Genomic DNA, 27937 nt, shown 5'->3' with positions numbered 1-27937 from the left:
AATTTGTTAATGTGGCAGCTGGGAGGTTCCAGAGAGCACAATGGAAGGGGAGGGCAGAGTAGGAAGCTGCCGGATTGGTCCTAAGAGGGTAACTGCCAGTCCCTGTCTTTCCAAGACTTGCTGACTGCTTTTTCACCAGTTAATCATTTCCCCGCCTGCTCCCAAATAGGGGCTCCAGGAGCAATCTGAGGCTTGGTCTCCCTGGGGAATTCCTTGCTGGAGCAGGAGAGTGGTTATCAACAGAGATGCTCTAGATGGTGCTGGATTAGAGGCAGGGAGACTTTATAACTCTCAGCTCTTCCTTGGCAGGGCTGACATTTTCTGAGAGCAGAAAGCGGTTGAAGAACTAAGTGCTGTTAGTGCCCAGGAAAGTGTCCTACCCAGTTGCCCGCTGTCCCCCCACCTCACCCCCTAAAGGAGAGGCTCGGGAGGGTAAAGATCATGGGAGCTAAAGGTTTCCCAGCCCAGACCCCTCATTTAACTGAGGCCCAGAGAGGGCTAGGGATCAGCCCAAGATCACACAGCTAGTCTGTGTTGGAGTCAGGCTGCAGGACTCCCAACCTCAGTCAGACTCTCCCCTTTCTGATGATGAGAAGGAAGCATCGAATCTGGGACAGGAGGAATCCCCAGATGACGTATACCCATTTCCTTTGCCAGTGGGGCATTTCCCTCAGTTTCACCACAGTCTGCAACCTTTCTGTGAAAAGGGAAGAAGGGCCTTCCAGGGTCAAAGAGAAGTATTCCCATCCTGGGGGAAATTGAGAAGGGACTAGCCCGGCTTTGGTGCCCCCAGGAAGCTCCGCCCAGCCCTGGGAGCTGGGACTGAGCTGGGGAGGAAGGAACTCATAGCTGAGAGGCTGAGAAAGTCTAAGAAGACAGAGGGGAGCACCCAGCCTGGGGCAGAGTAAGGGAACCATTCGTCCCCTTGTGGATTCACCAGCACCCCTGTCTCACCACCACTGATCATATTGGTGAGTATCCCCACTGGCCCTTAGGGACTCTGAGGGCACCGGTAACTTGGGGGTGGGGGAGCAAGGGGTGAACTCCCCAAGGAGTGAGTGCGAAAGTGTGTGCAAGGTGGCCCCATGGGTGTATAGCAGGATAACAGTTATTAAGCTATAATAGCAATAATTTCTGGGTTGAGGGAATTGGAGGGGTGTATGTAAATCCAAGAATATCATAAATTCTGGGAGAGAGGCTTTGAAACGGACAAGAGGAGCCCGTCTGTGACTTCATTAAGGAAAAAGAGAACATTCTTTGAGCTTGTCAGTGGAGGCAGCAAAGGTGGCTAGGGCTGAGAGACTTGGAGTCAGGAAGACCTGAGTTCAACTTCTGCCTCAGACGTTAGACTATGTGACCCTGGGTGAGTCACTTAACTGCCTTCAGTCTTGGTTTCTCCCTGTGTAAACTGGAGATAATAATAGCACCTGCCTCTCAGGGTTGTTGTGTCTGGGAATTCCATATGACCTCAGTTAGAGGGAAAACCAGAGAAGGAGCAAAATTGAAATTTCTGAGTGGCTCAGGTTTCACTCACCAGCCTTGGTGAAAATCTTCCCAGGTAGAGGGGAGACATTTTTTTTTTCTTTAGTCTCCAGGACAGTCAGGCAGGTCCTCAATCCTGGGTTTGAATTGTGCTTCTCTTTCTTCCTCTGTGAAATGAAAGGGGGTCCCTTCCAGCCCTAGACCTGGGATCCTGTGACTGGGCTGTCACTCTGGACCCTGGTGCTCTTAGGGTGGCAGCACGTAGAGTACAGCGGAGGGAATTCTGCTTTGGGAGTCACAGGGTCTGGGTTCAATTCCTGCCTGCGATTCTTATCACAGGATCAATCACTTTCCCTCAGTTTCCTCATCTATAAAATGAGGGGGTTGGACCAGTTAGGGTCCCTTTCAAGTCTAGATGTCTGGTCCTATGACTCTAGTCTCCATCACTAAAGGAGTGCAGAAGGAGGAGGGACGAGTCCGTGACTTACTGTAACTGTCTTGGAGAAGGAGCCCTGTGTATGTGAGAAGCACAGCCCATCCTGCTGGATCCCCCAGGAGCCCCACTGCTGAGGCCAATGTGGGTGCTGGGCCGAGGAGGAGAGCTGGGTCCCAATCCCGCTGCTGACATTTATGAGTGCCAGCGTTGGTGCTTTACAAGTCACTCAAACTCTCCGAGGTTTTCTCATATGTGCAGTGAAGACAACACTCCCTGCACTACCTACTCAGCTCCCGTTTGTTAGGTTAGAAGCAAGGGTGCGAGTGTGTGCTGGGAGAGCCAGCTGTTAAACGGGCAGCATGAGCATTTCTATCCCAGAGATCAGCAAACACTCACAATCAGGGCTCAATTTACTGCTTTGTTCATTGTCCAGACTTAAGAAGGGATGGGGAAAATCTTAATAAGGCAGATTAAATTGGAAAGTGTGTTTTGGGCACATTTAGCTGTCTTTTTTCCTGTTAGACAGCCAGTTGTTAAACATTTACCAGCACACCCGGTTTAGAAGTCACTTGAGCATGTATGAAGGGCCTACTTTGAACCTGGTGCTTTTGAGGGCTCTAGGAAGACTACCACAGAAGTGAGACACAGCCTGCTCTCAAGGAGCTCACGTAGGACAGTGTTTTGTTCTCATGGCTGTGTGACCCTGGGCAAGTCACTTCACCTTGTTTGCCTCAGCTTTCTCACCTGTAAAATGAGCTGGAGAAGGACATGGCCAATCACTCCAGGATCTCTTGATGAGAAAACCCCAAACGGGGTCACAAAGAGTCAGACATGACTGATCAACAGCAAGCCTGGATAAGAAGCAGGACAGGATTTATTACTCCCATTTTAGGGCAGGAGAAACTGAGTCTCACAAAATACTTCGCTGAGTGGCCTGCACTGAGCCACACAGATAGTCGGTGGTAGACTCCAGGTTCAACACTCTTTCTATTTGGGTTGAGTAGGGAAGGACCAGAGGGGCTGTGGATAGAGAGCTGAAAGACCGGAGTTCAAGTCTCTGTTCTGCCTCCTCTTGTGTTTGTGCCCCAAGGCCGTGTCCTCAGGCACCCTTCTACACTGCACGAGTGGGAGGGATTACTCATCATCAGTCTAGTCCCCTACGGCAATGAAAGCCCGGAGGCCGGCTGTGTTTGTCTTCCTTTAAACATCTTCTTTTTAAATAATGTTTTATGTTTATAATTCTTTATATTTTCATCATTTCCCAACAACCCAGGCCCCCCTCCTCGCTGCCAAGAGAAAAGCTGCCAAGCAAACAGCACCGGCCCAGGGGCCATGGTGGACAGTGTGTACACACCTCACTGCGCACGCGTAGCCCCTCACCTCTCTGCTGAGAGGCAAGAGGCTCGAGCATCCTTGCCCACCCTCCCCCATGACCACATCTCTTCCTCTGCACTTTCTCCTGCATGTCTGATAAGGGATCTCTTCTTGAATCTCTCTTCCTCTGATGGAAAAGATAGTTCAGCCAATCGAACCCCAGGCTGCTGGTTCCCAGCCCTGGCCAGGCTACAGCTACACAGAGGTAGCACCTTGCCTCCTCTGGGCCTCCTCCTCTGTCTGCATGACTTCTAAGGCCCCTTCCAGCTTTGACATTTGAAGCTTCTGGGTAGATGTTTAATTATGTAATAATTGTACACTAATAATTATTATCGTATGTGTGTTCTGTGAGGGAAATGGGAGAATATAGGGTCTCTTCGATCTCAGAGGCAGTGGAAAGACTGAGTGCTGAATTTGGAGTCAGGCGTCCTGGGTTTGAATCCCACCCAGTTTGTTGACTGCCTGTGTGACCTTGGCTGTCACCTTAGCCTCCATAGGTCTCAGTTTCCACATCTGTATAATGAAGCAGTTGGGCTAGAGTGTCTCTGAGGTATGAGCTGATGGCTTGGGAATCCTTTGATCTTCCAGAAAGCTTAAGGTCTGGGGATGGGGGTTGGGGGTGGGGAGGCAGGTAGCAAATAAGGCACTAGGTGGTGCCATAATGCATAGAGCGCTGGAGCCAGGAAAACCTGAGTTCGAATCCTTTGTCGGATGCTTTCTAGCTATGAGAGTCTGGGCAAGTCACTTAACCTCTGTTTGCCTCAGCTCCCTCACCTGCAATAGTGGGGATGATAGTATAACCTACTGCCCAGGCTCATTGTGAGGAGCAGCTGAGATCATTGTACAACACTTGGCCAACTTCAGGGAGCCAGGGAAGTGCTGGCTGGTATGAGGCTAAGCCTAGAGGGAAGGATGGAGCACCCTTCTGGGGGGTCCTCAGGAATGGCCCCCAGGAGCTCAGAGGAGGGCCAGCAGCGAGGAAGGGGCAGCCTTCGGGCAGGCTCTAGGAAGAGAAAGGGGGAGGGAGAAGCAGGAGGAAAGGAGGCTTGGGCACTCCTGTCAATGGGAGAATGTTGGGGCTGGAAGGGATAGATCCGGCTCCCAGCCCTCACCTCTCCCTCTGTCACCTTATGCCTGGTTCTGGGAGCCACCATCCGCCCTCCAGAAAGGCCACTGACCAACTGGACACTGTCCAGAGGAGGGAGACTGGGCCATATAAGGATTGGCTGGAGGACTGCTGTTTAGTCTGGAGAAGGGGAGGCTTAGTGGGGACATGCGAGCTGAGTTTTTAGGGAAAGAGGGAGAGAACAGAGGTAAAAGCAGTGAGGCCTGGGGAGGCAGACTGGGGCTCCAACTTCCTGCCGCTCAGCGCTCGCCCCAAGGGGAATGGACTGCCTGGCGAGGTAGTGAGCTCCCCATCCTTACAGGTCATTGAAGGCATTGTTACTCAGTTACAGGCTGGATGGACTTGAGGCCTTTGAGGCCCTTCCCTAAGAAGCTCTTTAGGCATCTAGTCTGATCCTCTCATTTTACAGTGGAGGAAGCTGAGGCCGAGAGGCTTGTCACCTGGAGGCAAGATTTGAACCCAGTGCTCTTTTCACTCCCAAGCCCACATCTCACCAGCCATAAGCTCCGTGAGCCTGGCTGGAGACTGAAAGCTGCCCAGCCCCTGTCTGCCCTCCCAGCCTTCCTTCAAATCCCAACTAAAATCCCACCTCCTACAGGAAGCCCCCCAGCCCCTCTTAATTCCAACGCCTTTCCCCTCTTAATTATCTCTTATTTATCCTGTATAGAGCCTGCTTTGTAGATGTTGTTCATCGTCTCCCCCAATAAGTAAGCTCCTTGAGGACAGGGACTGTCTTTTGCCTCTTTTTGTGTCTCCAACTCTAATAATGTTCATTGTTGGTATGTTAGATTAATACCGCATTGGGAAGAGATTAGGACAATCAGCTTACAAATGTGGATTTTCAGAGTTACCAGATAGCAGCAGGCCTTGATGGTGCACTCACATACTCTCATATGTCCTGCCTAATGCTTGTCCTATCCATAATGACCACTTTACTGGCAGATCCTGAGCCCTGGGAAGGAAGGGCCAGGTCTGGTGGGGTCCTGGAGCAGTCAAAGTTTGGCATATCCCAGGGAAGGCTCAAGTCTCCGAGTCTTGAGGTGACGGGCCTGGGAAGGTCCACAGAGAAAGTGGTTTCTGTGTATTCCCTGCCCAACATCAGGCCTTGTCTTAGCTCCGAGAGCATTGCTTCTTTGTTGGACCTAACTCCTTCACACATTGGTATTTGTGGAATGTCTTCAATCCTCATTGATGGAGCATTTTTTTTGGTGCCTGGGGCAAACGGCACAGAACACACAAGCAAAAGTTTTTTGTTTTTTTTTTTTTTAAGCTGGGACACTGTCCTCCATGGGTGTTGCAAAGCTGCTGTCAGGGAGGCCATTGATGGGGCTGGGGTACCAGTGGGAGGAAGAGAAACACAGCTCTGAGTGGGGGAGGGCTCATGCATAGTGTGTGTGTGTGTGTGTGTGTGTGACTGGCATGAGGCCACACAGCCAACATGTGAGCCTGGCACATAGTAGGAACCCAATAGGTGCTTGGTGACTTATCTATAAGCTGAGGAGCAGCTGAGGGGTTTATGAGCGCACAGCATTTTCCCTACACCAATGAAATCACTGATCCCCATCCCCCCAAACTCTAAGGTAGAAGGGGTTTAATAAAGGTGACCTACCACCCTCCCTCAGCAAGGACTGACTTTTAGAAAAGGATTGTGGACAAGGCAATGCTTAACCCAAAGGTATGAGGAATTTCCTAGTGGAATTTACGATACTTTGGGAGGCCCACCCGGGGAAGGGAAGGAAGCTATCTGGGAGCATGAAGAACGTTCTTATCTTTCAACTCAACAGATAAGCACTGTGCTAGACACAGGGGAGACAGAGACAAAAAGGGAATGGAATGGAAAGACCCTTCCTGTGTGCCAGGGACTGAGCTAAGCACTGGGAATGCAAAAATCGAGACAGTCTCTGTTCCCGTGGAGTTTCCATTGGTATATATATATATATATATATATATATATATATATATATATATATATATATATAAGTGCTCATATGCAAATGTACAAACTTAATAATAGGTGGTTTTTTGTTTTTTTTTTTTTTGGTGAATGGCACCAGCAGCTGGAGGAACCAGCAATGGCTTCATGTAGAAAGTGGTGCCTGAGCTGAGTTTGGAAGGAAATAAGAGAGTCTAGAATCTGAGGTGAAGAAGGAGGGCATTCCAGGCATGGGGACAGCCAGGGCAAAGGTGCAGAGGGTCAGCTGTGGAGAACATCGAGAAGCTGGGGAGGATTAGCAAGTCAGTCTGTCTAGGGCTCAGCTTCCTGTTCCCTATTAGGTAGAGACAGCAATACTTGTGCAGCCTACCTCATGGGATCGACTGTAAAGAGCTTTGCAAATAGCAAACAGTCCACTCCAATCACCTCAGTCTGTAGGACTGTAGATCTCAACCTGGGAGATACCTAATTTAATCGGAATTCTTCATTTTCCAGGTGAGGCCAGGGAGCTTGAGTGACTTAGAATCATGATTTAGGGCTCTAAGTGACTTCAGAGGCCATCGACCCTGCCCCTTCATTTTACAGATCAGGAAATTGAGACTCAGAGAAACGAACTGATTTGTTCAGGTTCAAGTCAATTCAATTGAGTACCTACTATGTGCCAGGCACTGGGCTGGCTTCTGGGAACACCAGGACAAAGAACAATAGTCCTACTCAAGGAGGTTTTCTTCTAATGGAGATTACCAAGGGAAAGAACATAGAAAGAGAAGAGAAAAGGGCTAAGGCTGAGCTTCGGGGGATACCCACCCTTGGGGAACTGGAGAGAGACAACGAAACATGAAAAAGACTGAGAAAGGGGCCATTGGCAGAAAGAAGAATGCTCAGGACAGAGGAGAGTACTACTCCAATTCAACTAAGCACCTACTATGTGCCAGGTAATGTGCTAGGCACTAGGGAGACTGAGATCATCCCTCTGGGGCATGAGCTTGGGCAGCTTCATATCTAGGCATGATTTATGAGACAGAAGGCTCTGTTCTGTGTGTGTGTGTGGGGTGGCAGATGTAGGAGGGGGGAGGCTGAGGAAAGCAAAAGGGTTTATCAGGGGCAGTGGAGCTGGGACACTCCTAAATGTCACACAGTTCCACCCTCTGCGTCATGGGAGACTTTCTGGCTTGGGACGTGGCCAAGAGAAGCTCCTGAATTCTCTCTCTCTCCCCCTCCCTCCCTCCCTTCCTCCCTTCCTTCCTCCCTTCCTTCCTCCCTCCTTCCCTCCTTCCCTCCCTTCCTCCTTCCCTCCCTCCCTCCTTCCCTCCCTTCCTCCCTTCTTTCCTCCCTTCCTCCCTCCCTCCCTTCCTTCCTCTCTCCCTCCTTCCCTCCCTCCCTCCTTCCCTCCCTTCCTCCCTCCCTCCCTCCTTCCCTCCCTTCCTCCCTTCTTTCCTCCCTTCCTCCCTCCCTCCCTCCCTCCCTCCTTCCCTCCCTTCCTCCCTTCTTTCCTCCCTTCCTCCCTTCCTCCCTCCCTCCCTTCCTTCCTCTCTCCCTCCTTCCCTTCCTTCCCTCCTTCCTTCTTTCCTTTCTCTTTCTCTCTCTTTCTTAAATTGATCTTTTGTTCTTATATCATTTCCCCAATGCATTCTTCTTTCTCTGTCCCCCTTCCAGAGAACCAACCCTTATAGCAAAGAATGAAAAAGAGTTTTAAGAACAGTCCAGTAAAATTAAACCCCACCTCAAAAAAAGTCTGACATATGCAATCTCCCCCTGCCTCTGCAAAGAAGCAGAGAAAGGTCCCTTCCCACAGTTCTTCCTTGGGGCCAAGTTTGGCCATAATTTCGAGCACTGAGTTTCAATTGTTTTGTGGTTGTGTTTTCTATTTACGATGCTGTAGGAAGGAAGAAGACATGGATTTATTTGTGTGCTTACTCTGTGCCAGATGCGTTTTACAAATATTATCTTACTTGATCTTCACAACAAACTGGGGAGGTGCTATGATTATCCTCATTTTACAATTGAGGAAACTGAGGCAGATGGAGATGAAGCAACTTGCCCGGGGTCACACAGCTAGGAAGTGTTGGAGGTTGGATTTGAATTCAGGTCCTCCTGACTCCAGTCCCAGGACTCTACCCACTGCACCACTTGCTGCTGTTGTGGTCATTATATGTATACACACACACACACACACACACACACACACACACACACACACACACACATATAGATACACACGCACGCGCGCGCGCGCACACACACATATATAGATACACGCGCGCGTGCGCACACACACACACATGTCTGTACATGTTGTTTTCCTGGCTCTGCTTGCTTCACTTTGGATCAGTTCATACAGGTCTTCCCATTATTCTCCATGTTCATTGTTTTTTATAGCACAGTCATGTTCCATTTCATTTATTTACCACAGCTTGTTTAACTCTTTTCCAATCAATGGGTGCCAACTTTCTCCCTCATTCTTTGCTACCAAAAAGAGAGCTGCTGTCACAATGTTTGACATTTGGGTTTGGAAAGTCAAATCTCCTGTGATCTTGCGGAGTCTGCTCCCATGTCCTATGAAGGAGGAATCCCAGACTGAAGATTCTTATGAGCAGGAGATCCGGTTCCTGGGGCCCAGGACATGAAAGAATAATGATCCTTTGGGGAGAGGAGCAGTGATGCTTGGGGAATCAAAGAGCGTTAAGAGAGACGTGGCCTCCAGGAATAAAGAAAGTAGCAGCCCTGCTCTACCTTGGTCTGACTACGCATGGGGTACCACGTTCAGATCTGGCTGACATGGTTTAAGGAGGTCACTGATAGGCTAGAGAGAATCAAGAGGATGATGAAAGGCCATGAGACCAGGTCATATAAATGAAGCAACTATTGTGTGCCAAGCACTGTGCTAAGGGCTGTGTGGATGCAAATAGAAAAGAGAGACAGGTCTGGCTCTCCAAGAGCTCATGATCTGACAGGGGGAGACAGCACAGTTAGGAGGCTCAGGGGCAGATGGAAAGTCCCTGAGATACTTCTGGTGCAATGGAAGGGCAGATGGAGAAACGCAAGGGCGTGGATGGCAAGTAATCCAAACCTTGGCTGGAGAATACCAGGGAGAGAGAAGGCTGCTGCACAAGTGTGTCTTCCTTAATATCACTTCAATTAATTAAGTCATATTCATTTCTGAAACTGAACCATTTGATAGTATCAAGGATGCTGGTGTTGAGACCTATCTTTCCTGAGTCTTCAGAAGCATGTGCAAAAATAATTGCCAGGTCAAGGGCAGCTGGGTGGTGCAGTGGATAGAGCACCAGACCTGGAGTCACTAAGACCTGGGTTCAAATGTGTCACTTACTTGCTGTGCGACCCCAGGCAAGTCACTTTGCCCTGCTTGCCTCAGTCTCTTCTTTTGTCAAATGAGCTACAGAAGGAAATGGCCAACTCGTTCTGTATCTCTGCCAAGAAAACCCCGAAATGGGGTCACAACTGAAATGACTGAAGGCTTGCTGTCTGGATGAGGGGTGGAGGCAAGGCTGGTGGTTGGAATGGGGAGGATGCTGCTCATCACGGGGCTCTTGGGCAGGGGTTCTGGGTGGCCATCCTCCACAGGGTGTGACGGGAGTTGGCGGGGGGTGTGATGGTGCTCGTGTTTTTGGCCTTGTTGGTGCGGTTTCCTGTGTCTCCCACGGGGCAGCAGGTCAGTAGCCCAGCATCATACCAGTTGGTGTGGTCAGTGGTGGTGATGGTGGGGCTGTGTCTCTACAGATACGTAGATAAGGAATAATGGAGGCAACTAGGGATGTTTAGCTGACTTGAAGGGCCTTAAGAGGTCCATGGGAGCTCTCTTCAAGTATTTGGAGGAGGGACTGGCTTTGTTCACCTTAGGCCCACAGGGCAGCCCCCAGGATCAGTGGGAGATGAGGCACCCAAGTGAAAGGATCTGGCCTGTGACTTCTTGGAAATCCTTCAAAGATCCCAATCTAGACACCAGGCCTGGGGGCACCTCTGAGGTTGTCCTGTTGTTCCCCCTCTCACTGCATGCCCGTTCCACTTCTGTGTCCCATGATACATTTTGTGGGTGATCCCTTCTCCTCCACTCCTTGGGCACAAGTCAGAGTTAGTCAATATTCTTCAGGGAACTGTAGAAAAAGCCAATCTAGGCTGTGCAATTGAGCTAAGGTCCAAGATACAACTTGTTCCTGCACATTCCAGTTGGAGACCCCTCCAACCCTCCGAGGTTCCCTCTCTTATCTGAAAGTCCTCTGACCCAGGCCTTTTGCAGGCTACTTTTATCAGTAACCATGAAATAAGGAGGAAATTCCCACAGAATAAACCTGAAGTGCAGGTTGAGCTCATCAAGTCTTACTTCCTGCACAGAACAGTAAGGGTGGGCCTTGGAGCAAGGTCTGTCTTCTAGGAAAAGGAAGACTTCCCTGCTTTTTTTTTTGTCTAGTGCTTGGGAAACCACAGGGCTACCTCCTCTCCACATCTGGTCTTTGATAAGATAAGGGACTGTTGGGATGGTTAACCAAAAACTACGGCTTTCCTGTATTCCATTCCGGGTCCCACTCACCATCCGTTTGTAATGCTTAGCCAAGAGACACTTACTATGTATGGATTGTACTAGATGGCCACTGAAGCCATTAATCAACAGGCATTTATTAAGTACCTTCTAGTGCCCAACACTGGGGACATCAAACGAAAACTTTGCAAGGGCCTTCTTCTAATGTGAGTGACAATCAGGACGTATCTCCATCTCCATCTCTATTTATAACTGTATCTATTTCTATCTCATCTATGTTTATTAGATGTATTATATCTAGAGATATATCTGGACAGATATTATATCTATGTTTATTGATAGATCTATCTAATTGAACCTATCTCTATCTATAGATATAAAGATATAGAAATACATCTCTTTATAGTATGTCTATACTGATCCATGCATTAGTATATACATAATAAATATAAATATATGTATAAATAACAAATAAATACAACAAATGCAAAGGAGTCAAATACAAGATTGTTTTAGAGAATAAGCTCTAATATTTGGGGGGAGTATCATCAGGAAATTCTTCACATAGAAAGAAATACTTGAGCTTCATCTTCTGCTATCATGTCTGACACTCTGTGACCCCATTTGGGATTTTCTTGGTAGAGATACTGGAGTGCTTGGCCATTTCCTTCTCCAGTTCATTTTACAGGTGAGGAAACTGAAGCAAATAGGATTAAGTGACCTGCCCAGGGTCACATAAGCTAGTGTCTGAGGCTGGCTTTGAACTTGGGAAGAGGTTTTCCTGATTCCAGGCTTGACATTCTATCTACTGCACCACACAGCTACCCCAGCTTAAAGAGAGAGAAAGACTCTCTGAAGTGGCAATGAGGAGGGAGGGCATTTTAGACAGTGGGGACAGAAACTGGAAGGGCAAGGTGGTAGGAAATGAAAAGTCTTGTGTGAGAAACAGGGAAAGCCAGTTTGGCTGGAACACAAATGAGGCTGGAGCAATAGAAGCCAGGTTGCGAAGGCTTTTAAGAGCTAAATAGAGGGGGAAGGACTGACTTTCACAAAAACTGCTGGGAAAAGTGGGCAGCAGTCTGGCAGAAATTAGGGTGGGACCAATACTTCACTCCATAGCTATGTTAAGGTCTAATTGAGTGGATGACCTCGATATAAAAGGTCACATTATAAGCAAATTAGAAGAGCGAGGAAGACATTCTATTTTACATCTGTGGATGGGGGAGAGTTGGTGACTAAAACTCTAGAGAGAATCACACAAGATAAAACAAACCATTAAAACTTTAAACAGTTCCATAAACAAATCTGATTTAATTTAAAATTAGAGGGGAGAGAGGTAAACAGAGACAAAAATTTGTCAGCATTTCTCTGATAAAGGTCATTTCAAGATACCTAAAAACCAGATTCAAATATATAAAGAGCCATTTGCCAGTTGATGGGCAGAGGTCGTGAGGGGCAGTATTCTAAGGAAGAAATCCAAATTATCAACAACCAGGAGAAAAAAATGCTGCAGATCACCGTCAGTGAGAGAAATAGAAATTAAAGGAGTTCAGATGTTCTGCCTCATGCCCAGATGACACAAATGGAAGCGAAGGAAGGTGCGAGGGGCTACAAGAAAACACACAGATGGCATCGCCATCTGGGACCTGGGAATTGGCCCAGCCTTTCTGGAACTATGCCCATCAGGTTACTCAGCTATACTGTTACCAGCCCCACATCTCAAAGAGATCAAGGAAAAATGGAAAGGACCTATATGTAGAGGCAGCTAGACGGTCCAACGGATAAAGTGCTGACCCTGGAGTCAGGAAGACCTGAATTCAGAAGCCAGCCTCAAAAACTTACTAGCTGTGTGACCCTGGACAAGGCACTTCATTTTTGATGTCTTAGTTGCCTCATCTGTAAATCAGGATAATTATAGCACCTACCTCCCAGGGTTGTTGTGAGAATGAAATGAGGTAATATTTATAAAGTGTTTGCTATGTAGTAGGCACTATGTAGGGCAGCTAAGTGACACAGTGGATAGAGTGCCAGGCCTGGAGTCAGGAAGACTCCTTTTCTTGAGTTCAAGTCCCGTCTCAGACACTTACTAGTTGTTTGACCCTGGGCAAGTCACTTTGCCCTGTTTGCCTCAGTTTCCTCATCTGTAAAATGAGCTGGAGAAGGAAATGGCAAACCACTCTAGTATCTGTGCCAAGAAAACCCCAAATGGGGTCACGAAGAGTTGGACACAACTGAAAATGAACGAGCAAGGTGCGATGTAAATGTTAGCTATTTACTATTAATACTATGTACAAAATGTTTACAGCAGCTCTTTTCAGATTAGCCAAAATTGGAAACTAAGAGCCTGTCCTACTAGAGAATGATTGAATAGATTAGCGCTTAGCACAACAACTGGTACACAGCAAGCCTTTACTAAGTGCTTGTTGACTTGACTACATGAATATCACAGCATGTTGTTTAGCCACAAGAAATAATGAAATAGACGGTATCAGAGGAAATTGGGGGAGATCTCTGAACAGAGAGAGTGAGATAAGCAGGTCCAGGAAAACAGCAGGCATGTCTAATGACGGCAATGCTGATAGCAACGATCTTCAAAGACTTTCTCACTCTCATCAATGCAATGGTACACCCCAAGTCCAGAAGATGGAGGCTGAAACATATCACTGAGTCAACTCTTGCCAGAGAGGTAATCAACTTAGAATACAGAGAGAGAAATACATTTTCAGGCGTGCACGATGTAGGAATTTATTGTGTTAGACTATCTGTTTATGATGAGCATTATTTTTTTTTCTTTTCTGTCCTCTTTTTCTTTTTTAGTGGAGGGGGGATGATAGTGGGAGAGACAGATTATCAATATATATAAGAATAAATAAATTTATTTTAAAAAGTGAACTAGTAAAAAATATACATAAAAAAATCTAAACAGAAAAATTTATCTTTGATTTTTGAGGGCATAGGGAGCTGCTAGAGTTTCTTGAGGAGGAGAGGTCCCTTCCAGCTGTCAAAGTCTGTCATTTTGTGATTCTTTCTAATCATAGAAGTGATCACTAGTTTTGACTCTTTCGGAGAACTAAGTACATACCCTATCTTGAATTGGTTCCAAATTCAAATGAGTTGAGAGGTTAAGAAGACCAGACCCAGGACACTGTGATGACATTAATTCTTAATTTTTATAACTCACCAGAAGCTTACTAAGCATATCTTCACTACTCTTTGGGGCACGTGCCCCATTTTTACCTTGAGGGAGATGGGGACATGATTCACAGCCATGGAGCACTTGAGCAAAGGATGGATTTGGGCATTTGTTAGCAGCTTGGGGTCCATGTGCTGTTGAATTTTGTGTGTTTGTTTCAAATCATTAGCTTAAACCTCAATAAATGCAGACACGTCAGTAAGGAGAGGCCATGTGGCCTTGTGGTTAGGGCACTGGATTTGGAATCAGGAATATCTGGATGCCAAGCTCATTCTAGCTACATATTGGTTGTATAATCCTGCACAAGTAACCTAACTTTTCTGTGACTCAGTTTCCTCAACTGTGAAATGAGGGAACCAGACTCCATAGCCTCTAAAATACCTTCTTGTTCTGTGATTCTGAGTACACTCATAGGTTACATTTTCAAAATAGGGTCTGGTCTGTTCTATTCCTCCTGCTCAGTGTTCAGTGCACTCTGTTATGCAAATATGATGTTTATCCAGGATAAAGATTCTCTTGAACTGTCAGTGGGGGGCTTCTCTGACCAGGTATCCTAGCTTGCTCAGTAGGCGTTCTTCATCTCAAAAGGGAAAAAGGATGTGTGTCTATGCATATGTGTGTATATATATATATATGTATATGCATATAATGAATATGTAGAGATGTGTGTATGTATGTATATATATACATATACATGCATATGTGTATGTCTCAAAAGCTTTAAAGAGCCTTGAAAAAATTCCAGGGGTTTTCTTTTTTTAAGCACCTAACACAGCACTCAGCACACAGTAGATAGCTGATAAGCGCTTGTGGCTTGGTTTGTTGGGTCATCCAGTTAGTTTTTCCTATATGAATTGTTAGCCTGATTTGAGTTGTCAGGGATTTAATGGAGGAAACCTCTTGGGACTTAATGCAGTCAAGCACAATATCAAAAAAAAGGAGTTTCAGGAGGAAGGATGACACCACTTGGATGCTGAGTAGGACATCCTCTAGGACAGTGATGAATACCTGTGAAGACCAGGCATCTCCCTTTTTAATGCGTTCCTTGAGGTCAATGATCACAGAGGCTGTTAAAGTTGTCTCCGTGGTTGCCTCTGGTCTCTGAGTCAGAGGACCTCAGTGCAAATTCTGACTTTGCCACTTAAGCAATCTTTGTGACCCTGGACAAATCACTAGACCACTTGGGCCTTCAATTTCTTCCTTCTTAAAATGAGGAGTGGGGCTAGATGCTCTCTGTAGTCCCTTGGAACTCTAAATCTATGACCCCTTCAGCTTTCAAAGCCCTTTATACGAACTTAGTAGGCTCAGGGAAGACAATTGTCAAAAGAAAGCATTTTAATTGGGATTTTGCTGTACTGAATTAATCCCACCCCCATTTTAAAATAACCAACAAACAGGAAGTACAGTGGAATCTTGAATTCTCTGCACTGCACAATTGTTGCGTGTTGGGAAAGGTGTGTTCAGCTGTGGAAAATTGTTCCAAATGCCTGCCTTTTCCCTTCTTCTATGTCCATTAATGATATCCCCAATGTATGTGTAGATCTGTAGTACCCCGACTGGGCTTCCTCCTCCAACTCCTAATCGTTCTGGCAGATCCTGTCCTCAGAGGGGCAGCTGCTTGCTTGGATCCTTGGGGGTGCCTATGTGGGTCCCAACACTGGCTCATGAGCTCCCATGGAGGTGCTTCCCCCTAACATTCAGTCAGTAGCTTTATCGGCTTTTAGAAAAGGCATTACACCACAGCAACAACAGGAGTTATGAAGCAGTCCGTGACTTGTGAATTCTCCCACAACTGTACATAGAGTCTTTGGGTGGCAAAAGTGAGTGTGAACTTAGAAGATAATGGGAATGAGGTTGGATGGAGACAGAACATGATCCCGTTGCTCTGAGTTCTCTGCTTCAGGCTCAGGCTTGCTTGTTGGAACAACTCTAGAGTGTGGCAGCTGGTTTTCAGGTGGCTTTTCTCATCTATATTTGCTATAATCTGTGCATATTGAGTTCTCTGGCTGTGATCCCCCTGCCCAGACTCTTCTATGTCCCTCACATGTGTCATCCCTTCCAGCTTAGACTGTCTGATCACATCCACACGCCACAATTTGTTTGTCCCTTTCCTCGTCCGTGGATATCTACTTGGTTCCCAGTTCTTTGCTACCACAAAAATGCTGCCACAAATATGTGGATGTCTACAGGGACCTTCTTTCTCTGCTCGAGGTCTTTAGGGGGTCTGTACTTAGTGGTGGGGTCTCTGTGTCAAAGGGGATGGATGGTTTTGTCTGCCTTAGCATTATTCCAAATTGTTTTGCAGAAGGAGTGTACTAATTCACAGCACCCCTCCCCCTACCCCATGCAGTGCATTAGGGTGCCTGGCTTTCCATAATCCCCCTTAGATGGAATATTTTCATCTTTGGCAGTCTTTGCCAATTTGCTGGGTGTGAAGTAAAACTTCAGAGTTGTTTTGATTTCTTATTCATTTGTTGTTCAGTCACACGCGAGTCTTCCCATTTGCAGGATTCTCGGCAAAGATAGTGGAGTGGTTTGCCATTTCTTTCTCCAGCTCATTTTACAGATGAGGAAACTGAGGCAGACAGGGTTAAGTGACTTGTGCAGGGTCACACAGCTAGTAAGTGTCTGAGGCTGGATTTGAACTCGGGTCTTCCTGACTCCAGGACCAGTGCTCTGTTATCTACTGTGCCACCTAGCAGCCATGAACCAAAATTCAGTTGTGTCCAACTCATGAGACACGTGGGTCACAACAGGGAGTATGTGACGAGAGTCCAGTTCGGGCCCTCACATTTAGATACAGTAGTGATTTTACTTGTGAAAATACTCTTGGATTAAAATGCTTGTCGTTAAAAGAAGCCTGCAACATGACAGCCAAAATAGAATAGGCCATCTGGCATCCTAGAAAGAGCACTGAGCTTGGAGCCAGAGGCCTGGGTTCAAATACTCCTTTCTTGCTGCATCTGGGCTGGTCATGTGATCTCTCTGGGCCTCAGTTTCCTCACCTGTAGATGGTGAGACGACCTGTCAGGCCCTTTCCCACTCCGGGTCTGTGCTTACCTGGCCACACCTCTGCTAGTGAAGCTTACCATCTCTCCCTGACATTTGTCCTTTTCCTTTTTGTGGTCTTCTATAACTTGTTGAGTATGAGGAAGAGCCACAGAGTTGATTCACAGCCTCAATAAGCTTGGCCTTATCTCAGAAGCTAAGTAGGGTGGGGCCTGCTTAGTCCCTGAGTGACAAAATCACTTAGTGACCTGTCACCCAAGGTCACATGGGTGCCAAGTGCCCTCAGGGCCACTGTCCAGAGCCTCTCATTTTCCATTGTTCACCTACAGTCCAACCCTCCAGCCCCCCATTTTACAGGTGAGGCTACTGAGTCCCAGGGAGGTAGGGGACTTAGCCAAGGCCACACTACCGGTCTTAGAGAGCCAGAGCTCAGACTCTGGTGGTCTGACCCCAGATTGACCATTGCCTGCCTCCTGGCTCTTTCGTCTCTGGCTTTTGTCTCTGGATGTTGCCGAGTATTTCCAGAAGTCCAGGCTTTCATGCAAACCAGTCCACAGAGGCTGCCATGGGAATTTCTAGTGCAGGAAATGACTGGGTAAATGAATTAGCCTCTCCTGACTTCCCCAGTGCAGAAGGGGCAGGGGAGGGGGTGGGGGAAGTGAGGGGAGGGGGGAGGAGGGGGTGCCTCTGCATGCAGACACCAAGGACAGTGGCCTGCAAGGCTTTCTGGGCTCCCAAGGGGGCAGGAGTGAGAACAGCCAGGAAATGACCTTTCTAGCTTGGCTTCCATGGAGAAGCAGGTCGGTCTAAACTGCGGGACTGTCTCTGCAGCTTCGGTGAGCAGCCCCTCCTGCTGGCCTTCTGTCACCTGCTGCCCTCCACCGGCTATGAGAGGAACAGGTCTTTATGTGGTCACTGATGTCTTCCAGAGCACTTAGGACCACAGGAGACAGACTGAGAGCTGAGAGGGACTTCAGGGGCCATCAAGGCCAACTCCCTCATTTTACAGATGGGGAAACTGAGGCTGAGAGAGCTCATAGGGCCTTAGAGACTTAGATCTGGGAGGAACCTCCAAAGCCAAGGACCATCACTTTACCTTACAGAGGACTTCCTTGCAGACTCAAGGCCAACTTTCTCCAAAAAGGAACAAGGAATGATGATAGAAAGCTGACTGTGGAGTCAGGAAGACTTGAGTTCAAATTTTACCTTAGATATTTGCCAGCTATGTGACCCTGACCAAGTGGCTTAATCTCTCTTCTGGAGTCTCTTCATTTGTAAAATGACTCTGTGGATTCTAAACTCCAGCTCTAAATTTGAGCCTTTGTTCATAGATAATTTCAGGGGAGGGGAGGGACAGGAGGTGAAGAGGGAGAGCCTTCTGGGCAGAAGGGACAGCCAGGGTAAAGGTGTGGAGGCTGGAGATAGGTTGTCACGTGTGTGGAACATCAAGTGGCTAGTTTGGTTGCGTTGTAGAGTGGTTGTATGTGTAATGGGGCTGGGAAGATGGGCTAAAGCCAGGTGACAAAGGACTCTAAGTGTCAAACAGGAGTGTATTTAGGGAAGTGATCTGAGGAGTGACAAGGTCATACCTGTACTTGGGCAGCTGTGTTGGGATAGATTGAGGAAGGGGGAGATTCAAGGCACGGGGGCCAATGGGACAGGCAAGAGGCAGGGAAGTTCTGTATGTGGCTCCTGTGTGTATGGTGCAGAGAAGTGGATACACAAGGTGGTTACTCTCTGGGGCTCTCAGTTTCCTCATCTGTAAAGTGAGGAGGTAGGACCAGATGACCCCTCAGGTCCTTGGCAGATCTAAACTCAGTCCTGTGGTTCACCAGTGCCTTTGGGGAGGACCCCGCCCACTCCTACCTTCCCTCTCCCCACCAGACAAACTCTGTGGCTAGACGAGGCTAGGGAGGGAAGGAGGTGGAGACATGGCCCCCTGGGACTGACCAGTCGGGGAGATGCATGACTGATGAAAGGGATTCATTTTTCAGGGCTGAACTGTATGGCTGGAAGGGCAGGCCCTGTCAGGGAACTGGGGGGGGGGGGGGCGGTATCTGCACAAGCAGGAGGACTGCTGAAGTCTGCAGGCTGTGGCTACAAATGGCCATCCCTTCTGGGAAATGAACCCAGCCCCACTACCACAAGATTATCTCAGATCAGAAACCAGTTTTTCATCCCCTGCAAGGAAGTGTGAGAAGGAACCAGGGAGAATGGAAGAAAGAGTGGGAAAAAAGTCCCCCCATCTCCCCATCTCCCACCATCCCCCCAGCATTGGCCCCCTCTCCAGGGGCACTGAGGGCAGGGCCTAGAATGCCAACATTTCCTGGGCTGAAGGTACCTGCTTTAACTCTGAGTGTTGTCTGGGGTACTAGGTCCCCAGGGAATGAGAAACCTAGGAAAGGAATGGGGTCATTTAAGGTCAGCCTGGTCTCACAGTGTATGCCCATGGTCCTGATGCTAAGTAAAATTCCATTAGGCAAGTCTGGTGATTTTTTAAGCTCTTGGGTCCTTGGCTTCTTTATCTGTAAAAAGGAGAGGATGGCCTTTCAGGTCACGTGTCCCATAGGAGCATGATTTGAGACTGGACCTTTGAGGCCACCAAGTCTAACTGCTCAGCTCCAGATTTGGAAACAACATGAATTTGCAGCTAGTAAAAGTCTGGGGTGGGATTTGCTCCCAGGTCTCCCTGATTCCTGCTTGATGCCTTACCCACTATGCTGTGTAGCTTGGTTTGTTTTTCTTAGCTCAAAACAAGCTTCACAAAAACATGACAGGGATAGATAGCAAAAGGAATACCCACAACAGCCTTCTAAAAATAAAATCAGTTTTTGCAGTGTCGGTGGTGGTGAGGAAAAACAGGAAATACCTGTACCCTGGGACCCAGTGAAGTCTCTAGTCACAGGAGCGGGATGGAGAGAGAGTGCTTTAATTTTTCTTGGTAACCTAGTGCTATACTCAGTTGTTTCTATGGCTGAGTGTAAGTGCTGTCTAAATTTTGGCAGCTTGGGACAAAGCCCCGTAGTTACAGCTCTTTCGAAGGATTTTTTCAGCTCTTAATCTGATGATCCTATGAGCTTCCAACTAAGAATCGTAGCTCATTGTCTGAAATATAGCCAATTCAAACTTGAGGAGGAGCTCATAGTACCAAAGGAAAAAATGCTCATACTGAATCCTGTCTTGAAGGTACAAGCCTGTCAGAAAGAACTTTTTATTTATTAATCATTACTTCAAATCTAAACACTGTTCTGCTTGAAACAGAAATGTCCACACCAGCAGTCTCCTTGTTTCCTTCAGACATGTCTTTCTAATATGAGACCATTTTGAAATAACATTTAAAGGCATCTTGAACAAAGAAAATTTCATGTCACAATGAGATGGTTACTCAGCTCACACTTAACATTTTGCTGCATTAGGTAGAATAATAGTCTCTTAATCTTTGGGGCCCAATTCTGAAGAATCATTTTCCTAAAACCACTCAATCCCTCTCTGACCAAGATCTCCCCTCCCCTCTTTCCCCAAGAGACCTTTTCCTTTTCTTAGGTGGATCATAGGTCTCCTCCCTTCAGGATATGGGGAGGAAGGGTTACTACTCTTAGTTACCCTTGAAAGGCTATCACCTAATTATATCAAGGGAGGATTCCTTCCTGGGTTGATTTGGGAGAAGGAAGCCAGACATTGTTTTAGAATTGATAGACAAAGCCTGGCAAGGTTCCCCTGAAGGGAGAACCAGGAGTAGAGGGCAGAAGTTGGGGAGGGGCAGCTGTAGGCTGGATGTCAGGAGAATCTTCCTGACAATGGAAGCTGACAGCAAGTGGAGTAGATGCCCTCCACCTAACCTGGTGACCAGCATTGTAGAATGCAGCCTACCCCCTCCCATGGTCTGTGGGGGAAAGGCTCCTGTCTGTCCAGGACATCCATCTGTTGGTCTGGGGAGATTCCTAGGATAAAAGTTTATCTTCCAGCCCTCTGGCAAATGCTTTGGGAGGTTTTTCTCCACTACTGCCATACTTTGGGCCCAGGCTTAAGCTGGGGGCCATGGGCATTGCTAGACCAAGCTTCTGCTAAGAGGGCTTAATGACTCTTTTTGTGGCAGCAAAGAATTGGAAACCGAGGGGATGCCCATCAATCAGGTAATGACTGCATGACTGGGATGGAATACTACTGTGCTATAAGAAATGACAAGGGGGATGGGTTCAAAAAAATCTGGGAAGACTTACATGAAGTGATGTAAAGGGAAGTGAGTAGAGCCAGGAGAACATTGTACCCAGTAACAGCAATATGGTAATGAGAACGTAACAGCCTCCAGATGTGAAGGAGTCAGCTCCTCGGATCAATACAATGATTCACAAAAATTCCAAAGGACCCATGGTGAGCAACGCTCTCCACCTCCAGAGAGAACAGATAGACTCAGAATGCTGATTCAGGCATTTTCCCTTTATTTTTCTCGCTCAGCCCCCCTGCAACGTGGCTAATGTGGAAATGTTTTGCGTGACTTCATACACATGATGGGTTATTTCCTGCCTTCTCTATGGGTGGGGGAGGGGTAGAGGAAGAGATAAAATTTGGAACTGAAAATAAAAATTAAAGGAAGAGAGGACTTAAGATGCCATCTTCTTTTCCCTTTCCCAACTATCTCCTGGCATAGGGCTCACCACATAGTAAGAATTGATTACGTATTTATGGTGGACAAAAATATAAGGATTTTGGCAAGATAATCAGATGGAGATAAGAGAATCTCATGGCTTAGCTGGGAGGCTGGAAGAAATCACCTCTTAGACTTCTCCAAACTAAAAGATTTGATGGTTCACAAAAGCTTCTGTTTGATGAGTGGTTTAAGTGTTAATTGTCGGGGGTGGGCAGGACCCAGGGGTCTTTGTTCTCAGTTTTCTAGTTGTTGTAGGCAGCTGAGGATTACAGACTGACTGGTTACCTAGAACACTGGGCTGGTTACTGAGGGTGTTCGGAAGTCATTACTGAAGGTTCTAGGCTGGCTACTAACTCTTAGACCCAGGGAAGTGAATTAAAATGGTGGAAGATGTCAAAGGAGTAAGCTGGTATCTTCAGTACAATCCAGGCTAAGAGGAGGAAGGATTAGTTGTATGTAGAGTTCATAGTGCACTCAGACCTTGGGTTGTTAACAACAGAGACTCGACAGGAAAGGGGGAATTCAGAGTGACTTAAGGCTTCCATCTCAGGCCAGGATTTAATTTCTCATTTTCCTAATGATTCAGCATACAGAATGCTCCCAAAGGGAAATGTTGTAACTGGCTTTATGGAATTAAGGAACTCCGTCTCACCACTAATGGCAGCTAATTGGTCCCATCTAGACAGAAAGTCTGTTCCTTTGGATTTTTGGTCTCCAGTTTTAATGGTGCAGTAGTAACCTCAGTCAGTGTATGCAGAAGGGAATTAAAAAGGACAAAACAGGTTATCTTCCTACCCCCCTTGTTTGTATCTCTCTGTGCCCACCTGGCAAAGGAAGAGAGATGCCTTGAAATGAAGCTACTCAGAGGTTCCTGGACCTATGTCCCTGAGTAGTCTGATGGAAGTTGGAGAGACTCAGACAATCAACCAGATGTTGGCATTACCTAGAAAGTGTCTGGGGAGGTTCTGATATGAATGAAATGAGTCACAATAGGCTTGGTGGTCTAGAGGTGTGTAAGCGTAATCCTTACTCATCTCACCAAATGCCAGCACCAACCCTGTTGGATGTGGGAAAGTTTAACTTTAGTGAATCAAAACAAGAAGAAGATTCCAGCTGCTTTGAGTCTGCCTTTGTGATCCTTCCAAGTCTCTAGCAGCCTTAGTGGAGTGAACATGGGGCATGTAGGGATCTGGCCAAGATCCCCTTCCAAGTCAGCCCTAAACCAAACTTAGCATTCAGTTCTTCTGACCTAGAAGGACAGTTGAAATCTTCCCCAGTGCTTTTGTTTTCTCAGACAGAACCTACCCTAAGAAAGCTGAGCCCCAGAGCCCTTAGGGGAAGACATGATCTGGACTTGGGGCTCCCCATCCCTGTCTGCTCACTCTTTCTTGGGACCCTTTGTTAGATCTTTAACCATATCATGCCCATCACTGGTGGATGCACTTGCCCAAGGTGGCACGGGTAAGAAGCAACTGGACTGGGATTTGAACCCAAGTCTTCTCACTGAAGTATAACAATCTTTCTACATGGTAGTTGCTTAATCAATGCTTGTTCACTGACTAAATGTGCAGCCCCAACTGCCTTCCCTACCTCAATCTTCTGGATAGCCGAGAATATCTGGCCTGAGAATTTTTAGTCAATCAATCAACATACATTTATTGAGCACTTACTGTGTACCAGATACTGTGCTACACACTGAGGATACAAAGACAAAAGTGAGACAGTTCCTGCCCTCAGGGAGCTTACATTCTAATGGGGAAGACACACCCATAAATAGGCAGGCACATGATACATGTAAAATAAATATGAGGTAACTTTGTCAGGGAAGAAGTGGGAAGAGGCATCTGGAGGTAAACCAGGAAATCAGAGTGGAAAGGGATATAATGGGGAGCATTCCAAGCAGGAGGGACAGCCAGTGTAAAGGCTGATGGGAAAGACAGCGAGGAGCCACTGGTGGGTCTGCTTGTGTGCTGTACCTTAGACTGGAGAAGTGGGAAGAGGTAAGAAGAGGCATTCAGATTGAATCCTAGTGGCGATAAGGAGCCGCTGGAGTTCACTGAAGGAGGGGATGATTTTGTCAAATCCGTGCTTTGGGAAAGTCACTCTAATGCCTGTGGGAAAGGATGAGAGCTGAGGCAGACAGGCCAGTCAGGAAGCAAGAAGTGATGATGATTGGACTGGGGGGATGGCTTTGTGAGTGGAGAGGATGGGGCATATATCAGAGAGGCTGTGGGGGTGGAGAAAAGATTGGTCCACTGCTTGGATCTGTGGTATGAGGGAGCGAAGAGGAGAGTTCGGTGATACAGGTGGTGAATCTGGGTAATGGGAAAGATGAAGTGATAGAGGAGTTAAGAAGTCGTGGATTTCAGGAAAAGATCGTGGGCTCTGTTTTGGACACGTTGATTTTTCAGCGTTTCCTGGATGTCCAATTAAGAATGGCCAATAGGAACTCAGTAAGAAATTGATGACAAATAGCTGGAGAAATGAAATGAGTCAAATTGAGCAAGCCAGGAAAGCTGAATGTGTTCCAGCCTCGCTGAAGGTGCCCCCAGGGAAGGGGAGTGGTGGAGACTAGGGTTGGGGTGGGGTGTGGATCAGGAGCAAGAACAGAGGGAAGGAGGGCCAGGGAGAAGGCAGAGAGCACAGCAGAACAGCTGTGAGGGCTGGAAGGCATCCAGCCTGACCTGAAGGAGGAGCTCAGAAACTAAGGAGCAGATCCCCTTGGCCAGACTAGGAGGGACATCAAGGGCCCAGACACAGGTGAGAGCCTTGGGCCCTGAAATCCTTCTCCTTGAGCCAGAGTTCAGGGGCCAGACCAAATGGCACCACCCACAAAGACCCGCAGGTAACCAAGCCACCAGCCAACTGGCCTCAGAATGGGAGGAATCTGGAGAGGAAAGGTAGGAAGTTTCTTTGTCAATGTCAGAGACCTAGAGAGGAAGCATAGGGGATCAGATTAGAGGAAGTGGTACTGAGTCTAGGGGCTCGGGGTAAAGAGAAAGTCTCAAGGGGGTCTAATTTTTAGGGCTTGGGCCTGTGAGATTTCTGTGTCATAGGGAACTCCCTGTGTGGAAACCCTCTCTGCCAATGGGCAAGTCTTCTCTGAGTTCTAGTCTTAAAGAGCTGTTTGGAGTTCTGAGGAGTTATGTGACTTGCCCAGGGTCACACAACCAATATGGATCAGAAGCGCTCTCACTAATATATTATCCTTTAAAGACCCTTTCTGGGGGGGGTGGTGGTGAGGCAGTGGGAGGTGAAGGTGTCAAGTCACAATAGCAAATGTGGAAAGAGCATAGACAGGACTAATTTTCAGGTGACCTGGGTTCAAATCCTTGCTCCAACAATAACCATGTGACCCTGGGGGAGGGGGCAAGTCTCAGGACCAGGAAGTACCCAGTACTTTCATCCTGGAGACCACTCCTTTGAATCTCAGTTTACTTGTCTGTAAAATGGAGATAATGTACAAAGAGAAAAGAAAAAGAAATCCTTCCTCTAGGCACTTAGCTAGAAAGACTACTATACTGAAAGTCAGAAAGAACCTAATACAGAGCAGACACAGAATAGGTCCTCAGAACTCACCATCTGCTCCCACCCCAGCCCAGCTGGATACAGCTGGAGGAGACCCCCCAACTGGACTGACTGCTGCCACGCTAAACTTCTCATAGCCAATCTCCCATTTTTGAAAATCAAGTTTTATTAATATCTATTTTTACATCTCCAAAATTCCTCTTGTGCTCCTCTCCTTTTTCCCCTTACTGAAAGCCATTCCCCAGATCAAAGAACTAAAAAGAAAAATGAAGGAAAATGATCAACACATAAGTAACCAAGACATAAAATTAATAATTGCTAGTAATTAGCATTACTGATAATTAATGTACTAAAATCTGACAAAGAAGGCAATGCTTCACCCCTGTAACCCTGACCCCACCTCTGCCAAGGGATGGGAGAGGTGTCTTGTCATGTCTTTCTTGGGGGGAGTTATGACCGTGTTGTAATTATGCAACATTCATTTTTCATTGGGTTTGTGGTCTTTGTTCTATGTCCATCGTTGTAGTCATTGGATCAATTGCTTTCTTTTTCTTTTTTTCTGCTTGAGGGAGGAAGGCAGGGCACTTGGGGTTAGGTGACTTGCCCAGGTCACACAGCTAGTAAGTGTGTTAAGTGTCTGAGGCTGGATTTGAACTCAGATCTTCCTGACTCCAGGGCCGGTGCTCTACTCACTGGGCCACCTTGCTGCCCCAAGCATCGATTGTTTTCTTGGCTCTACTCACTTCACTTGGTATCAGTTCTTGTGGATCTTTCATCATATTGGTCATTTCTTTGTTATTACTGAGTCTTTTTTCAGTCATGTCCAACTCTCCATGACCCCTTTGGAGGTTTCCAGCAAAGATACTAGAGTAGCTTGCCATTTCCTTTCCCAATTTATTTTACAGATGAGGAAACCGAGGCAAACAGGGTTAAGTGACTTGCCCAGGGTCACCCAGCTAGTAAGTGTCTGAGGCAGGGTTTGAACTCAGGAAGATGAGTCTTCCTGACTCCAGGCCCAGTCCTCTGTGCACTATGGTGCCTCCTAGCTTGCCCAAGCACAGTGCTTAGCCATTACTGATGGATGGACAGCAACTTTGTTTCCAGTTCTTTTTTTTTTATCACAAAGTGTACTTGCTATAAAGATCCTGGTGTATATGGAGCCTTTCTTTTTGTCAATGACCTCTTTGATATGTGCAAGTATACACACACAGTATCTATACATACTCGCACACACACAAATATGCTTAGCAATGGATGGAATCTCTGGATCAAAGGGTATGGACCCTTGGATGACTTTATTTGCATAATTTCAAATTCCCATCACATTTGCCTATTTGCTAGGCAGGAACTGAGGCCACAGGGTTGTTTGATTTTCATCTCCCTTACTACTGATTGGGACGGTCCTTTCAAACTCTTGTTCACAGTTTGCTACTCTTTTGAGAGCTTCGTCCATATCCTTAGACCATAAATCTCTTCAATTTTTTATTCTGAATTTAACAAACATTAAGTAAAATGAACATTTTTATATGCAAAGTAGAAGAGAAAAAAGCAGATTGTATGTGGACCTGCAAAATCTCTCTAATGCCCCGCCTCCTTTCCATTTCAAGTCTAAGAAACTCGACATGTAACATTCAAATTCAACAATCACACATGTAACCCAAAGTCAACAGATAACTATCCTGCCTGCCTCTTTCTGGCTTTTAAAAAATCCTTCAATGACCCTCGTTTCGTTCTTTGCTTCCTTTCTTTTTGGGGGTGGGGCATGCCACCCTATTGCTATCCCATTTCTTCCTCCCACCTCTCTCTCCAAAACAGAACCCTCAAAACAAATATAATCAAGCAAGATAAATTCCCCCATTGGCTGTGTCCAAAAACTGTCTCTTTCCCTCTCTCTCCTTCAGCACCGGGAGCTCATCACCTCTCAGGCAGGAGAAAAGGACCGTGTAGACCCGCCCTGACTTGTAGTGCTTTGCCCCACGAGGCAGAACCAAGAGTGCGGGAGGAGGAGGGAGTTACAAAGAAGACAATTCAGCCTGGTTATGAGCAAAAATTCTTCTTTGAGTTAGAGCTGTTCTGAAGGGGAAGGTGCTGCCTAGGAATGTGGTGGGTGCCCCTCCCCCTGAGGTGGGATTACTGGTCAGGGATATTAGAGTCGAGATTCCTTTGGTCAATGGTTGGACAACATGGCTGCCAAGGTTCCTTCCACCTCGAAAGTCTGTGATTTTTGTAGCACCTTGCTCGATGTCGATCTTCTTTTGCTCCAGTTTTGGAGGATGAGGCCTCTCTTTGGGCGAATACCTCTCAATATCTTCTTGATCTCCTTCCCTCCTGCCCTTGTGATTATCCCTCCTCTCTCTCCCTAATTTTTAATGGCTTCTTGCTCTCCTTGTCCTGCTGTCCACAAATGTGCCTAGAGTACCATCATTCTTTTTTTTTTTGTATTTTATTTTTCCCCAATTACATGTAAAAACAATTTTTAACTTTTAAAACCCAGAGTTCCAAATTCTCTCCCTTCCTCCCTCCACCCACATTCCCCTCATTGAGAAGGCAAGTAATTTGATATAGATTATACATGTGTAGTTGTGTAAAACATTTCCATATTAGTCATGTTGTGAAAGAAAACATAGACAAAAAAACCTCAAGAAAAATAAGGAAAATTTAAAAAATCTGCTTCAATCTATATTCCGACACCATCAGTTCTTTCTCTGGG

The 27937-nt window shown here is 46.8% G+C and overlaps 1 protein-coding gene across 1 annotated transcript in view; it reads left to right on the top strand.

Moving 5' to 3' along the window:
• The first annotated feature begins 888 nt into the window (after positions 1-888).
• The window catches only part of GPR35 (G protein-coupled receptor 35), a 32046-nt gene continuing 4997 nt past the window's right edge, over positions 889-27937 (top strand). Inside the window, exon 1 of the mRNA XM_036766292.1 lies at positions 889-971. The gene's annotated coding sequence lies outside the window, so the exon portion shown is untranslated. The remainder of the gene's footprint in view (positions 972-27937) is intronic.

The sequence above is a fragment of the Trichosurus vulpecula genome, chromosome 7 (genome assembly GCF_011100635.1).
Source record: "Trichosurus vulpecula isolate mTriVul1 chromosome 7, mTriVul1.pri, whole genome shotgun sequence".
NCBI lineage: Eukaryota > Metazoa > Chordata > Mammalia > Diprotodontia > Phalangeridae > Trichosurus > Trichosurus vulpecula.
This window is presented reverse-complemented; position numbering and strand designations above follow the sequence as displayed.